General features: G+C 41.3%; 1 long non-coding RNA gene across 1 annotated transcript in view; it reads right to left on the bottom strand.

Moving 5' to 3' along the window:
* Positions 1-10,211: 10,211 nt before the first annotated feature.
* The window catches only part of LOC149523804 (uncharacterized), a 46,300-nt gene continuing 41,699 nt past the window's right edge, over positions 10,212-14,812 (bottom strand). The window contains exon 3 of the long non-coding RNA XR_016350480.1: positions 10,212-11,016. This is a non-coding gene — a long non-coding RNA (uncharacterized LOC149523804). The remainder of the gene's footprint in view (positions 11,017-14,812) is intronic.

Genomic DNA, 14,812 nt, shown 5'->3' with positions numbered 1-14,812 from the left:
CACAAGTTTGACTCTGTACCTTTAACTTGACATACTGATAAACACCTCTTTCAAAGCTTTTGAGCAACAGAAATACCCTGCAGATAGAGGCTTGTTGAAAATTACAACAATTTCAGATGAATAGTAGCATGCTGTCTGTACATATCTAGAGTTAATGTAATATCTGTCTTCTTTAACTATAAGCATTCAAATGAAAGAAACAAATAAAACACCTGGTATTTTTAGGATGAGTAATATTATAGTTACTCCCATGAGGAGTTAGAAGACCTTGTAGTACATTGCTGTGGCCTGCCCAAGGTGTGATTATAATCTCTCATTTATAAGGTATGTGTAAGAAAAGATTATGATCAGAACACACAGCAATGTACATGTAGTTTATTAGCATTAAGTCTCTTTGTTAGGTACCATGGAATCTCAGTGTACTCAGTTACTGCAAAGTGATCTTTCTGATGTCTATCTATACCCATACAAATCTGAGAGAATCATACAAGAAAGAAACATTTCATCTTCAAAGTGTCTTGGGTGAACCCTGGAATTAATTCAGTTTTTAGATTTGCTTGTTGGAGCTGTGTGCCAATTCAAGAAAAACATATTAGAACATACATTAAAAATTATGCACCTGGTAGATAATTTGAGAGATGAAGGACTGAGCCCTTCTACTAAGTTAAAAAAATAAGAGATGTCAATGAAAATAACAAAGTCACACTTCAGTACAAAGAAATGTATCCAATCTCAACCATTCAAATGAAAAAAATTTCATTAGGAGAAACATGTTAGTTATTCAAGGAAAATGAATATTGTTTGCATTGATTAAGTTATATGATGTCATTCTTTAAAACTAAACTATTCTATTATTGGCTATAGCCATCCAGCTTTGAATAGGGGTAAAAAATTGTAGTTGAAGGAAGAAATGACACCCTATGGCCAAAATAAGTTCTGTTGATAAATATTACAATAAAAGTAAAAGCATGTGCATCACCCAATATATATGGCAAGAGTTAATTACTAAAATTGATCTTTCCTTAGATAGCCAGTCTATAGTCTCCTATTTGTATTTGTTTTAAGTAGATGATAGATTGTCCATGCTTAAAGATGACTGTTATAGTGTTTGGGGCACATTTTTATAATCCATTAGAAAAAGTGGCTAGCAGACTACCTTCCAAATAAAATGCTATGGGGAAACTCACTTCTACATTACATCACTGTCCATGTGTCTGCATATCTGGATGGTGCCAATCACTGTATTATCTGAGTACCACAATTTAAATTGAATTGCACTTGGGTAAGGGAAGAGAATTTGGTTTTATAAATGTGAGATCATAAAGACCCTGATTTTGCCACCTTTACTCATGTTGAGAAGTACTTTATGCTGAAAAGAATCCCACTGATTTTACTAGGCTAAAGTAAAGTACCGTTCCAGATTAGCCATCCAGGTGATGGAATAACATCTAAAATGGCCAAGAATCATTCATTTGTTCCCTATTTTAAAACAATATTTACAGATGCCATCAACAGGCTCTGAAAATCTCTTTACCTGCAGCCTTCTTGCCTGTCATTACATCATCTACCTCTTCTGTCCCAACAGCAGGGCAATGTGATAGTGTTCCGTACCACAAGGGGATCTTAACAGAAAACATTACTGCATTTATATGGGATTTCTAGTAAGCATTCAGACATTCCTTTGCTAATAAACTTCCTTACCACAACTAGTCATGTGCAGGTGTGCATTTTTAAACAATGAAATGTCAGTCTGAAATGTGTTTAAACCAATTCCTACCAAAGCAAGATTAGTCTTAAATACCACAAGCTTTCATGTTGCTTCCCTTTATTGTTTGTGTATTTGTGAAAGAAAGAAAGAAAGAAAGAAAGAAAGAAAGAAAGAAAGAAAGAAAGAAAGAAAGAAAGAAAGAAAGAAAGAAAGAAAGAAAGAAAGAAAGAAAGAAAGAAAGCCTCAGCGTTTTGTTGTGTATATTATTTTAAAAAAAACTCAAATAAAAGAGGATTGATTAAATAAAGGAAACATTCTTACTGATGGTTGTTTCCTCATCTTTTTTTGGCTGAGGTGAAATGACCTTGCAGAAGAAAGAGTAATACACCAAGGCTATGTCTAGGCTACAAGCCTTTTTCGAAAGAGAGCATCTAGACTACAAGCAGATTTTTCGAAAAAGCAAGCCCCTCTCTTTTGAAAATGCACAGTTTGCATTCAATAGCACCTTTTTTCAAAGAGTACTTTAGAAAAAAGGCATTATTCCTCATGAAATGAGGTTTACCGCAATTGAAAAAACTGCTGCGTTCTTTCGATTTACTCAAGAAAGAACGCAGCTGCAGTCTAGATGCAGGTGAAGTTTTTTTTTTTTAAAAAAAGCTACTTTTTTCGAAAAAACCCTGTCTTCTAGACACACCCCAAGGGAGTTATTTATTATAGTTAGTTGATTAGTTTGAAATACATGTTTGTTTTTATTGTTGTTCTTCCAAATCACATTTTGTAGCTCTATTTTCTTGTCCATGGTTTGCTGATGCAACCCAGTGGGTATCTTGTGGATATAAGGTGACCAGAGGCTTGGAACAAGCTGGTGCATATATTTAGCATCAGGTGTCAGCATTGAGATCTAATTCATAGACAGGAAATGGTATTGTAGGCTGGAGTCTGCTGCAAACTTAACATGCTCCTGCATAGTTTGTTCTTCTGGTTCTCTTTGAATCATCACTTTTAATTTGTCTTCTTTCATACACATGCCATTTTCACTATGTCTGATACCATTTCTAGGCCGCAGACACTAAGCAGGCAAAACTCTTGTGGATTCAGCATTGAAGTCAACAGGACCTGGTCTACCCTACAGCGGGAGTTAAAATTAAAATATGCAATTCCAGCTACATTAATTACATAGCTGGAGTCAACATATCTTTTATGGCATTTCTGTGCCATCCACACAGCAGTAGGTCAATGGGAGTAAACACTCCTGTCAGCTTCCCTTACTCCTTACAAAAGTAGGAGTACCAGATGCCAGCCAAAGCTGCCCTCAGTGTTCGATTTAAGGTTCTATAGACGTGAGTTTAGAGTTTAGCCACATAAGGGATATAGGCTCAGACCCTTAGAAGCAGAGGCATGCCCCTTTATCTTGATACGTATGTCTCATTATTTGTTCCAACACTAATCTGCTTTCAGTGCAAGGATATATTGACATTGCAGGATTTCTTTCTGGCTGTGGAGTATAGAAAGCAAGAGTTCCAGTACAGCAACATTTTTTTGTTTGCAAATTTCATATTATATAACATAACATACTGGTTTGATATTACATGTGAAAATTAATAGGAAAGAAATTAATAGATAAACCCATTATCACAATAAATATCACACAACCACAAAATTAGGTCCCATTTCATTAATCATACAAAATATCAACTTGGCATTCTTTGATTACCAGAGGGAGATATTCAAAGAAACCAATAGATTTTTAAATGCTTATGAGAAATTTTCAGCACTCTGAACCCTGTTTATCTAAAAAATCTCGAAACCATATCTGTACTAATTTGTGCTTGTGACTTATTTCTCATACAAAGCATTCCCATTAGGAAGGTATGTTGCTAACTCTGTTGACCTGTTTAAAAAAAAAAAAAAAAAAAAAAAAAAAAAAAGCTTCAGGGGAAAATAAATAGTTTTTATTCTGCAGCCACAGCTGAATTTCCTTCTTGTTTGGAATCTTTGTTAGGTGCTTCTATTATTTTCATTCAGTCATGTCAGAGGTTCCTAATCAAGGACTGCAATCAAAGAAGCCTGTCTGTATATGGACTATATGGACAACGTCAAATGATCATAATCTTAGGGTCATTAGAAGAATAAAATACAGTTTCCTAATCATTCTACTTAAGAGAAGCTGGCAAAAAATTAGTTTCCATGTTATTACCATGAACAATTAGTCTGACAAGTACAGTCATTTAGAGTTTCAACAACTGAATTCATTGACATCATTTGATATGTTTTAGGTTGGAATCTCTGAAATATACCTTGATAAATTATGTGATGAAAAGGGTGTGAAGGTTTTCAAAGTGTCAACTGAGAAAATATAGTGGATAATAAAGTTACAACAAGCTGATAAAATATGAAATAAAATATTACATTTATTAGTGATAGTGGGCTCATTCTTGAAGGACAAGGCATGCACTGTGGTACTACACTAACACAATTCTCTCAGAATTTTATACTGCACTACATAAAGCATAACAAAGCTCACTAAATCGAGTTCTAAAATGATCAATATGAGAAAAATGATATATTGGCATTGCATGTATATTTCCACTTGTTTTTTTTGTTTTATATGATGAGGATAGGAGTGATACTTCAGAAATTGTGATTGAGTATTGCTCCATTGATGGGGTAGATCCTTCTAACTTTTGGTTTGGGCCAAACAGACGTATAAACACACATTTTCCCTTAAAAGCATATGGCCACATCCAGTAAATGGCATCAGGAAGCACCAGACACAGTAAAGTAAAGTAAAATGTAAGCAAAATAATAGTATTCTATAACAGTGTGTGTGTGTGTGTGTGTGTGTGTATATATATATATATATAAACTTTTGATATTTAATGTTAACTTTGGAGATCTTTAAATATAAAGTAGTAATAGGGTACATATGCCAAGTATTATAAAATCATGCATATTTGGCTGAAAGTATAACTTACAGTTTATTTAAAATAAAGTATGGCACTCCTCATGTTTCGCCTACCTCTACCATATCTTGAGAGTTTATTTCATATTTTGGTTTTATTTTAATTACAATGCTTTTCAGTTGCATTATCCTGTGATCTTTTATAAACAGCCAAACATCACTTACTGCTGTTAAGATGAGGTTCTCTGTTACATTAAAGGATAATGCTGTTAGAAGTGAAAAAATTGTTGTATTTATAATGAAAGCTTTTTTTGTTCTAATGGGTTTTGCTGTCTAATGCAAATGGAAACATCAAACTCTATTTTAATATGATACTTATATTGTTCAAAAACAAAATACTACTTTTTGATACAAAATACTACTTTTTTGAATTTAAATAATGGGAGGTCAACAGTGTCTCCAGAAATACTCGGCTGTGTCTTGTATCTCTCTCTGTAAAATTAAAATCCAAATCTATGCCATGAAATAATCCTTTTTTAGCTCTATACACACATACACTGCCACCCCTTCCCACCATTACTCCTAGGCTAATAGCAGATCAGCAGTGCTAGTCCATGTTTCACTGAGATTTGGAAAAATCCTTTAAATAGATTTTTATTGGTTTTTAAGAACAAGGTTATTTTGTGTTAATAATGGCATACATTAGGCTTTAGATAATTGCTTTATGTAACTTAAAGTTTTGGCTTTCAGCTAAATAAACACTCTATGTGTTCACAGGTGTATTGTCCTCAAGGGCATTCTGCTTTTAGGGGTGGCAGCTGTTGCCAAGGTGTTGCTGATACAGCACTGTGTATAATTTATTGGAAACAGGTGCTGGCTTATGATGAAGATAGACAGGAAACTAAAGCAGACAACATGTTTAACCACTATTAAAAAAGTTCAGGTTCAGATAGACAATGTGTCTGAGATGTTTGGTGGATGTTGCCAGCATCTCAGAAAGAGTTTATAAGCTCCCACAAATCACCATAAGGAACAAATTGTACATTACCTTCAGGAATCACTTCCTAATGAGTGTTATATGTTACACTGCCACTTTTAATTGATTACAAGAAAAGTGTAGTTTGTGTAAGTCTAACAAAAATTACAAAATACGTTTCTAACCTAATTATTAAAAATTACTTTCAAATGAGGTAATATCTGTTAGAATTCCCTAACCTATATAGAGTGTATTCAGTATGTTAAGATCTGTAATATTTCCCTTAAATACTGTATAGGGATTTATCGGTGTCCTTCAATAGGAACCCCTATTATTTAATAAATGAATATAACCTAATAGCTATAAAACACGATTATATAAAAATGATATTCATTGTTTGACTCAAACTTAGAGGAGCAAAGAAATTCAGAATTAAAGCTTCTATGCCACCTGTAACTTGCCCTAAAGTATACACTCTACAGGTAACTGAGATGAATGTGCCACTGTGCAATCTACATATGCTTTAATAGATCAGTACAATAGGGTAAGTTAGCAATGGAGCAGTGTGATCCAAAGCACATTGAAATCAATGGAAAAACTCTCATTGACCCTGGTGGGTTTTGGATCAGATCCCAGGGGAATAAATGAACTTCTTTATTTTGTGTGGCCAAGTTAAACCATTACTGTTACTTAAACGTTGCTTTTTCATGCCTCACTTTTCTTTGCTTTTATTGTAATTTTACCACAACTTTTGTGACAATAAAAAACATTCAATAGGAGTACATGGATAAAAGTTTGCATAGTTTAACAAGTAATCTGCAGTTTAATCTCCACTCTCTATAAGATACATGTGCAGTAAATATGCATACTGAATATTTTTTAAAGAAGTCGATAAAGTGCGTGCACAGTTTTTAAACCTCAAACCTTAAATATCTTGGTAATTTACATTCAAAAAAACACCCAAAGGCATTAGACCACATTATGGACTAATGGCCTGCCAAATTTCATTTTTTAAAAAAATGTTTGAGTTACTATATCTGAGTGTAAAAAAGGCAATTGAAACAACAAAATTTGGTAAAGAAAATATTGACCCGAGGCCGATACCTTGTATGCCAAAAATGTTGACAGAATTTTATACCAACCCTAGCAGGCATGTCCTGTTTAATATCTGAAGTATATGGAAAAAGCATTGACAATTTAATGCTTGTATTAATGCAAAAGAATTTTATGCAGTGGGTAGAAGCTTTACATTACCATTCCTAATCTATACCAGCCTTCTTTTTCTTTCTCAAAGGATAAGTGACTTACAGTGCTGGAAAAAGTACAAGTTCTGTTGAAGCAGTGAAGCAGTATACTACCAGAAGTCTCGTACCTGACCTGGAAATATCACCCATTCTAGGAGAGAAACAATTTGATGTTCATGCTCCATCAGTCCTGGATTTCTCCTTGACACAGATTTAGCACAGGAAAGCAAATAGTTGGTGTAAAAATAAACTTTTTATTTAAAAAAAGTATGTAGAGAACTTTTATTTATAGTGAAACCCATTCAAATAAATATTCCATTAACAAACTTATGTAAGGTTTTTATAATGTTACATACTGTATCAAGTGATGAAATACAGTGCTACAAAACAAGTAGTGAAATCTGATGATTGATTATCAGACCTGTCAAATAAAACCTGCACCAGGTAATGATAATCTTTTGTGATGAAAGTCTAATTATATTTATACCCAGTAAATAAATAAGAATCAACTGCCTCTGTAGCCTAAAGCTTTGTATTTTAGAGATCTATTTTCCAGTAGAAAATTGTATTGAGAAATGTGGTGTTTTGAGTATCTCCAACATAGTGTATGTTTTACTAAACTATGTTATGGTCATCTTACCTTCAGTAGAAGTGAATTCATAGAACCATAGAATACTAGAACTGGAAGGAACCTCAAGAAGTCATCAAGTCTGCTCCCCTGCACTCATGGAAGAACCAATCACCATCTAAAACATCCCTCACAGGTGTATGTCTAATCTGCTCTTAAAACTCTCCAGTGATGGAGATCCCACAACCTCCCTAGGCAATTTATTCCAGTGCTTAACTATCCTGACAATTAGGAAGTTATTCCTAATGTCCAACCTAACCCTCCCTTGCTGCAATTTAAGCCCATTGCTTTTCTCCTCTCATCAGAGGTTAAGGAGAATAATTTGTATGTGATGGAGCTGCGTGTCATAGCCACATGTGCGCAAGAATAGTTATGTTCTCATGATTAAAGAAGCCACAGCTTGATTGCCAGACAAACAAAAACAAGCTAGACCTACACGCTAAGAGAACTGGCAGTTGATGAAAGGAGGTAGGCAAAGACAATCCTTTTCCCATCACTGGCTTCAGCTCTTTCAAAACACATTCACCACCGAACAGGGGCATGGTGTTCTTAAGATGGCCTCTAACCTATAAAAAAATATATATAACAAAAGTTTTTAAAAAGACAGGCTTTCTAAAAGCACACCAAGAGAGTAAAAATAAAGTTTTCGGCTACCAATTTAGGAGAAAAATTGGATCACTAAGTTCGATTCAAGGTAGTTGCTAACTGTTAGCCAGCCAATCTTTCTCCTAAATTGGTAGCTGAAAACTTTATTTTTACTCTTCTGGTGCGCTTTTAGAAAGATTGTCTTTTTTTAAATATTTTTTTATATATATATTTTTTCTCTCTCCCCTCCACACACACTGTGGGATTGCTGGCTTCCCCCCCCCCACACACACACACTCTGGGGATGCTACCCTTCCCCCAGCCCTGGGGCTGTTGCGCTCCTAGTTGTGGGGCTGCTGTCCCCCCCTTGCTCTTGGGCTGCTGCCAGGGGGTCGGGATCCAGAGCTGGCGGAGGTGGCCTGCCTCATTGGTTGCCTGCCAGGTGGGCTGGCGCTGGCAGAGGTTGCCTGCCAAGGATGCCAGGAGCTGGAGCTGGCAGGGGTGGCCTGCTGAGTCGGCAGCCTGATGGGGGAGCTAGAGCTGGTGGGGACAGCCTGCTGCGGGGTCTGGGAGCCAGAGCAGCCGTCATGAAGGCAGGTAGGCCGCCTGGAGGAGCTGGCGCGGCCGGCCTGCCAGGGGTGTTGGGAACTGGAACAGGAGCTGGCGTGAGTGGCCTGCCTCATCAGCAGCCTGCCAGGGGAACCAGAGCTGGCGTGGGCAGCCTGATGTGGGGGCTGAGATGCAGAGCTGGCGGGGGGACCTGCCCGGGGAGCTGGGAGCTGGAGCTGGTGGGGGTGGCCTGCTATGTTGGCCACAGCAGGAGCCAGGTGGCAGAGCACACTTGCAGGAGCTGGTGGGGGCAGCCGGCGCATGTGCAAGAGGGGCAAATTGAAAATCCCATGACAGACAAGAACGGTGACAGCTTAATAGAAAGATTATCTAATAAGGATACTATAGCTTATAACAAAGTTTGTTTATGACTAGTCACTGTTCTTGCATACATAAAATTCCACACATATAGGCTGGCTGCATCTGCTGACCCTTCCACATTCAATCCAGATAGGGTATGGCTACACTACAGAGTTTTTTCAGAAAAACGGCCATTTTTCCGAATAAACTTCAATTATGTCCACAGTGCAATCGCGTTCTTTTGAAAGAAAATTGAAAGCATTGAAACAGAGGGGTGTTTCCAACAGTGGTAATCCTCTGTCTACAAGGAGGAAGCCTTTTTCTGAAAGAGCTCTTTCAGAAAAAGGCGGGTGTGGACAGGGAAGAGGGTTTTCTTCCAAAAGAAGAGGCCTCCAGGAAATAATACAGGTGCCCTGGAGGCCACTCCGTCCAAAGTAATCACAACTCTATAGTTCCTGTCTCCTGGCCCCTCTTAAAGCTGCAGGCACCCTGGACAAGCCTTGTGGCAGGAAGCTGGCCTGGAAGCAGTGCCCTGACTGCGTGGCTTTCCCTGCCACAGACATTGCCAACATGTCCCAGAATCAAGCCCTCTGAGACTCCTCTGGGCTTCACAGGGAGCAGCCCCAGGGCTCCCAGGACCCACCCAGTGGGACCAAGAGGCAGGCACCCGCCTGGTCCAGAGCACAGATCCTGTCCCTCCTTCAACTGTAGGGTGAGGAGGAGACACTCCAGGATCTCTGCTCCAAGCGGCAGAATGCCAATGTTTAAAGCCAGATGGACGAATGGAGCAACCACATGAGGGACCAACTCATGCAGTGGTGTGATAGCATGTGTGCCATCATGAGGGAAATGATGGCACAACCAGCTGCTGTGTCTGCTCCTGCCTATCACCCTCCTGCCCTCCCTGCTATACCTATTCCCCCTCTGCCTGTCCCCTAATCGATGCCTGTGCTCCCTCCTCAAGCAATGCCCATGCCTCCTCCCCCTGCCATTCCTGACCCTCTCCAGCCCCACCTCCTGCCCAGCCCACTGTGGTCTCAGGACCCACCCAACGCCAAGTCTGACGAGGTCCCCGCACCTGAGGTGGCCCATACCACTCCGAGCCCCCCTCCAAGTTATGAGCCCCCCTCCTCCACCAGGTTATGAGCCCCCGTCCCCTCTTTTTTTTGTAAAAGACAAATACAAAGTTCATTTTGTTCAAAACCGAACAGGTGTCTTTATTGAGAGGCTAGGGAAGGGGCGAAGGGTGGGGTTGTGGTGGGAAAGGGACAGGGCAGCAAACCAGAGGCCCCTGGGGGGGGAGGCCCTGGGGAGAGTTACTGGGGTCCTTGAGAGAAACTCTCCCTCAGGGCCTCCCAGATCTGCACCCCTGCCTGATATGCCTGATGGATGGCAGCTGTCCATGGCTGCTTGAAGAGTCTCCCCTCGCAGCCGGCATCTGTCCCCCACCCTGGGAGAAAGGCCTCCCCCTTCCTCTCCACAATGTTGTGGAGGATACAACATGCCAACACCACCTTGGGGATGTTGTGCTCCTCCACATCCAGACAGGTCAGGAGGCACCTGAAATGCACCTTGAGGCGACTGAAGGCGTACTCCACCTGGACCCTGGCCTGGTTCAGGTGGGCATTAAATTGGTCCCTGCTGCAGTTCAGGTGGCCAGTATAAGGCTTCATTAGCCATGGCATCAGGGGATAGGCTGCTGATGCACAATGGCATCTGCATGGCCCCAACCGTAAAGTCCCAGTGGAAGAAGAATGTGCTCACCTCCAGCTTCCCATAAAGGCTAGAGTTCCAAAAAATCCAGGCATCATGTGCCCTGTCCAACTACCCGACAAATGTCCATGAACTGTCCATGGAGGTCTACCAGGGCTTGAGGCACCATAGACAAGTAGCCCTTAAGGTTGATGTTCTGGACCACTCTATGTTGAGGTGCGCAGACCAGGATGTGGGTCCTATCAATCGCTCCCCCACAGTTTAGGAACCGCAAGGCAGAAAATCTGGCCATGTTGGGGTCCAGGTCTGGATGACCCTCCTCAGCAGGATGGAGTTGATGGCCCTCGCGACCTGTAGAAGGAGACAAACAAACATACAAAACAGAGAATGAGAGAGGCAGTGCCTAAGCCCTTAGTAGATGCCCGTCCCTCTCGTATTCTCCCTCCCCCCCCAACACCCCAGGAGCCACCCCCTATGAGGCCAACCCCCCAGGAGCAGGGCTGTGTGAGGGTGGGATGGCACAACCCCAACCCACACACCCCAACCTCCCTTTCCCTAGGGTCCTCCTTTCCAGGCATTCCCCCCACTGCAGGGACTGCAGCCCAAGAGTGCCTTACCTCCATGAGTGGACTTCCTCACACTGAACTGGTTGCCCACCGACGGATAACTGTCTGGGGTAGCGAGCTTCCATTCAGCGATGGCAACCCTCTTCTCCAGGAGGATGGTGGGCCGCAGGTGGGTGTTACATTTTTGGAGGGCAGGAGTGAGCCAGGCACACAGCTCCAAAAAGGTGGCCTTTCTCATGTGGCAGTTTTGGAGCCACCGCCGGTCCCACCACCGGTCCCACCACTCCAGGACCAGCTGGTCTCATCAGTTGGAACTGGTGTCCAGCCTCCAAAAATGCCTCTCTACTGAGGGTTGAGGTGGCAAGGGTGTTGCTTCTGCACCCAGGATCCTGAGAATGAGCTCAGGGTCAAGCTTGGTCAGAACCAGCAAGTCAGCTGGCACAAAGTGCTTCAGAAACTGCAGCATGGTTTAGTGGGGTTATAGCATGCCCAGGGGCAGCTCCAGCTCCATGGCATAAAGGAAAAAGCTGTGGCATCCAAAAAAGCAGGGCAACCACAGCATGCACTGCAAGAGTTTTGCTGTCCCTTGAAGAGGTAGGCACGCCTGCAACAGAAGCAGAGAAATGGCTGTCTAGAGGGAAGGGGGGTTCCCTTTAAGTGTGTGTCTCTGCTAGGCTCCAGCACTCAGAAGCAACTGGTGACCTAAAGTCCATCCTGAAATGGTTCCGGGTGGCTTTCTATGTGAGATAGCATCCAATCAGTCTGGACGCTATTTTTCGAAAAAGCAGATCACTTTTTCTACGCACTTTGGCAGTGTGAATGCTCTCTTTTGGAAGAAGTTTTTTCAGAAGATCTCTTCTGGAAATGCTTCTTCCAAAAGAAGCCTGCAGTCTACACATAGCCACGGTATGTTTATGGTTTATCAATAGGATTATTTTCTGTAACTCCCAACCCGGGGAAAACCACAGTTGCCCTTCACCCATAATCAGGAAGGAGAGTGTTTTAACCTTTACAACCCAGGCACTTCCTCCTCAGTCTAAAAGCTATGATCCTATTCACCAAAGTTAAAAAGCGTGGATTGTGCTCTGCCATATCAAACCCACACAACATAGAATCATAGAATAATAGGACTGGAAGGGACCTCAAGAGGTCATCGAGTCCAGCCCCCCGCCCTCAAGGCAGGACCAAGCTCCACCTACACCATCCCTGACAGATGTCTATCTAACCTGTTCTTAAATATCTCCAGAGAGGGAGATTCCACCACCTCCCTTGGCAATTTATTCCAATATTTGACCACCCTGACAGTTAGGAATTTTTTCCTAATGTCCAATCTAAACCTCCCCTGCTGCACTTTAAGCCCATTACTCCTTGTCCTGTCCTCAGAAACCAAGAGGAACAAATTTTCTCCTTCCTCCTTGTGACACCCTTTTAGATATTTGAAAACCGCTATCATGTCCCCCCTTAATCTTCTTTTTTCCAAACTAAACAAGCCCAGTTCATGAAGCCTGGCTTCATAGGTCATGTTCTCTAGACCTTTAATCATTCTTGTCGCTCTTCTCTGTACCCTTTCCAATTTCTCCACATCTTTCTTGAAATGTGGCGCCCAGAACTGGACACAGTACTCCAGCGGAGGCCTAACTAGTGCAGAGTAGAGCGGCAGAATGACTTCACGAGTTTTGTTTACAACACACCAGTTGATACAACCTAGAATCATATTTGCTTTTTTGGCAACAGCATCACACTGTTGACTCATATTCAACTTGTGGTCCACTATGACCCCTAGATCCCTTTCTGCCATGCTCCTTCCTAGACAGTCGCTTCCCATCTTGTATGTATGGAACTGATTGTTCCTTCCTAAGTGGAGCCCTTTGCATTTCTCTTTATTAAACCTCATCCTGTTTACCTCTGACCATTTCTCTAACTTGCTAAGGTCATTTTGAATTATGTCCCTATCCTCCAAAGAAGTCGCAACCCCACCCAGTTTGGTATCATCCGCAAACTTAATAAGCGTACTCTCTATCCCAATATCTACATCATTGATGAAGATATTGAACAGTACAGGTCCCAAAACAGACCCTTGAGGAACTCCACTTGTTATCCCTTTCCAGCAGGATTTAGAACCGTTAACAACAACTCTCTGACTACGGTTATCCAGCCAATTATGCACCCACCTTATCGTGGCCCTATCTAAGTTATATTTGCCTAGTTTATCAATAAGAATATCATGCGAGACCGTATCAAATGCCTTACTAAAGTCTAGGTATATGACATCCACCGCTTCTCCCTTATCCACAAGGCTCGTTATCTTATCAAAGAAAGCTATCAGATTAGTTTGGCATGACTTGTTCTTCACAAACCCATGCTGGCTATTCCCTATCACTTTATTACCTTCCAAGTGTTTGCATAGGATTTCCTTAATTACCTGCTCCATTATCTTCCCTGGGACAGACGTTAAACTGACCGGTCTGTAGTTTCCTGGGTTGTTCTTATTCCCCTTTTTATAGATGGGCACAATATTTGCCCTTTTCCAGTCTTCTGGAATCTCCCCTGTCTGCCATGAATTTTCAAAGATCATAGCTAAAGGCTCAGATACCTCCTCTATCAGCTCCTTGAGTATCCTGGGATGCATTTCATCAGGACCTGGTGACTTGCTGACATCTAACTTTCCTAAGTGACTTTTAACTTGTTCTTTGTGAATCCTATCTTCTAAACCTACCCTCTCTCTGCTTGTATTCACTACGTTAGGCACACCTCCAGACTTCTCGGTGAAGACCGAAACAAAGAAGTCATTGAGCATCTCCGCCATTTCCAAGTTTCCTGTTACTGCTTCTCCCTCCTCACTAAGCAGTGGGCCTACCCTATCCTTGGTCTTCCTCTTGCTTTTAATGTATTTATAAAAAGTCTTCTTGTTTCCCTTTATGCCTGTAGCTAGTTTGATCTCATTTTGTGCCTTTGCCTTTCTAATCTTGCCCCTGCATTCCCGTGTTGCTTGCCTATATTCATCCTTTGTTAGTTGTCCTAGTTTCCATTTTTTATATGACTCCTTTTTTATTTTGAGATCGTGCAAGATCTCCTTGTTAAGCCAAGCTGGTCTTTTGCCATATTTTCTATCTTTCCTACACAGCAGAATTGTTTGCTTTTGGGCCCTTAACAACATCCCTTTGAAATACTTCCAACTCTCCTCAGTTGTTTTTCCCTTCAGTCTTGCTTCCCATGGGACCTTACCTACAAGTTCTCTGAGCTTATCAAAATCTGCCTTCCTGAAATCCATTACCTCAATTGTGCTGGTCTCCCTTCTATCTTTCCTTAAGATCATGAACTCTATTATTTCGTGATCACTGTCCCCTATACTGTCTTCCACTTTCAAGTTCTCAACTAGTTCCTCCCTATTTGTTAAAACCAAATCCAGAACAACTTCTCCTCTGGTAGCTTTTTCAACCTTCTGAAACAGAAAGTTGTCTCCAATGCAGTCCAGAAACGTATTGGATAGCCTGTGCCTCGCTGTGTTAGTTTCCCAACAAATGTCTGGATAGTTGAAGTCCCCCATCACCACCAAATCTTGGGCTTTGGATAGTTTTGTT

Source organism: Pelodiscus sinensis, chromosome 11 (genome assembly GCF_052426305.1).
Source record: "Pelodiscus sinensis isolate ZL-2025 chromosome 11, ASM5242630v1, whole genome shotgun sequence".
Taxonomy (NCBI): domain Eukaryota; kingdom Metazoa; phylum Chordata; order Testudines; family Trionychidae; genus Pelodiscus; species Pelodiscus sinensis.
Note: the sequence above shows the minus strand (reverse complement) of the source record. Positions and strands in the feature narration are given on the sequence as shown.